Source organism: Macrobrachium nipponense, chromosome 5 (genome assembly GCF_015104395.2).
Source record: "Macrobrachium nipponense isolate FS-2020 chromosome 5, ASM1510439v2, whole genome shotgun sequence".
Taxonomy (NCBI): Eukaryota; Metazoa; Arthropoda; class Malacostraca; order Decapoda; family Palaemonidae; genus Macrobrachium; species Macrobrachium nipponense.
In genome coordinates this window covers 128,358,280-128,360,903 of record NC_061107.1, presented here as the reverse complement: position 1 = coordinate 128,360,903, position 2,624 = coordinate 128,358,280, and positions in this window count along the sequence as shown.

The following is a 2,624-nucleotide window of genomic DNA, read 5'->3' as shown; positions in this document are numbered from 1 at the left end:
CAGGACCTTCCTCCTTCAGAAGAAGGACCAGCAACAGATCCCTGACGGTTGCCTCCAATCACTTGCGCGTACGTCCTGGTTGGTCCTAAGACCAACCTGGCACGTGCGGCGTCATGACGGGATCGTGAGCGGCGCATCTCTCACGATCACTCCTATATACCTCGCTCTTCCTGGCGTATGCCGGGAGGAAAGTTGAAGGTATCGGAGAGCAGAACTGACGCTACCCCCTCTCCCCATGACGGTCGCCTCCAATCACTTGCGCGTACGTCCTGGTTGGTCCTAAGACCATACGTGGCACGTGCGGCGTCGTGACGGGATCGTGAGCGGCGCACTCTCACGATCACTCCTAGCTACCTCGCTCTTCCCGGTGTAGCCCGAGGAAGTTTGAAGGTAGTGGAGAGACAGACCTGACGCTCCCCCCCCGCTCGCTGGCAGGACCAGCGTACGTGGGGGGCTGCAGCCGATCACCAACCCGCGGTGGGGATCGATCTGCAGGCCTGGCCGTGCCGCTCACCTGTGGCGAGCGGCTCGACTGAGCACGTCGACCCGGGTCCCGTGCGTCAGACGAGCTGCTGCTGGTCACCGTATTCGCCCGGTCCCTGTGGGAGCGGCGGTCAGGTGACCTGCAGAGCTCGCTTTCGCCGTGAGACCGGTGAGCGTCCTCGCGCCACGTCAAACCGCTGGTACCAGCCGAGGCTGGTACCGTCGGTCGAGGGGACCTGGGGGACCTCTTCCAGCCTTAAACCGTGGCCGGTCAGAGACCGTCACGTCCACCCGAGGTACCGGCTGGTCGCTGCGAGAGCGGCCGCTGGCCTGGCGAGAGTCACCTGAGCGGCTCTCGACAGTCTTCTGCTCCGTGCCTCGTCATGACGCTGAGCGAACTCAGGCGTCTTAACTTTGGCTGCACGGTCCACCCGAAGGAGATCGTACACTCGGAACTTCTCGCGGACGAGAAACCGAGCCGGTACCTGGCTTAGCAGCAGAGCTGCCAAGACCAGGCGAGGGTGTACCAGCGGTAGCCAGCACACCCTTGGTCCCCGTCTTCTTCTTCTTCTCAGAAGGGGAGACGGGCCCCGTTCCCGAAGGAACAGGAGGACCAGCAGAAGAACCCCCCCCACCCCCGTCACACCGGAATGTGACGAGCCCTTCGAAGTTCCCGAAGGAGTCTTCTTGGGGGAAATAACAAAACCCGGTTACCAGCTGGTCGCTGCGAGAGCGGCCGCTGGCCTGGCGAGAGTCACCTGAGCGGTTCTCGCCAGCCTTCTGCTCCGTGCCTTGGTTCTTGGCGCCGAGCGAACTCTGGCGCCGAAACTTTGGCTGCACGGTCTCCCGAGGGAGAGCGTACACTCGGGATCTCCCCGCGAACGACCGAGACCGAGCCGGAACCTGGCGTAGCGGCATCGCCGCTAGCACCAGGCGAGGAAGTACCAGAGCTAACCGATACTCCTCTGGTCCCCGTCTATCTCTTCCATACGGAAGGGGAGACGGGCCCCGCTCCCGAAGGAGCAGGAGGACCAGCAGAAGGACCCCCCGTCCCACCGAGGTGGGACGGGCCCTTAGAAGTTCCGAAGGAGACTTCTTAGGGGGGGAGGCAGCCTTCTTCTTCTTCGGCTTATGGGCCTTAGAAGTCGAAGGGGAAGAGGCAGCAACAGACGAAGATGACACCTTCCTCTTCTTCGTCAGCTCACGCAGGACAGTCGTCAGGTCCTCCATCCAGGCCGGAGTCGGGCCTATTGCCGAAGCAACACGGCCCGACTGCACCTGTCCGGAAGGACCTGGGACTGGGAAGACACCACCATGGGCAGGACCAGCATGGAGGCGCAGGCGCAGGAACCAGGAGCGACAGGAACAGCAACCAGCTCAGGAGCGGCAGGAACAGCGGCAGCGGTAAACACAGAAGGGACAGCCAAGCCAGTAGCGGGAACCACATCAGCGACAGGTACGGCAGGCCCAGCCATCGCCTCGTAGAATCATCGGCAGCCAGCGTGGTACTGGCGGCCGGTCCAGGGGCGAGCTGCTGGAACAGCGGAAGTCTGGGGCAGGCAACACGAAAGAAAAAACACAGGCAGGCGGCGGCATACCCCTCCTCGGTACGGCGGCGACCGGCCCCTAGAAGCGGCAGACGGCGTCACCGACACAGCATGGGGAGTGTAGACCAGCGGGGGGAAGCAGCATAAGCGGCCGTGAAGGTTGTAGTGGAGACCACTCCAAGGTCACCGCCCCAGACCTCGCTAGACTTTGCAGCAAGATCGTGGATGCTAGGCACGCCCTGCAGCCGCAGTGGTCCATACCTGTCCAAGGTCGTCTCCCACGGATGTAGCACCTGCGGTAGCACAAAACAGATTAGTAAGAGGGGTTCCCTCACGCACGGGGGGGGAGACATGCCCCACCCCGACGGAAGGAAGACCCCAAAAACAAAATACGAGGAAGCTGAGCGGGGGGGCAGAAAGAAGACGAAGAATCGGATACCAAGGGAGTCGCGGGAGAGCTTTCCGACGATTCCTGGCAGACCTTCGCTTCCCCTACCCCCGCACAGCAGTGAAAAGTAATATGAAAATGAAACAGAATACTGCACTTGCGATTCACTTCATAGAACTTAAAGAGGAAAAATCAATTCCCGGTAA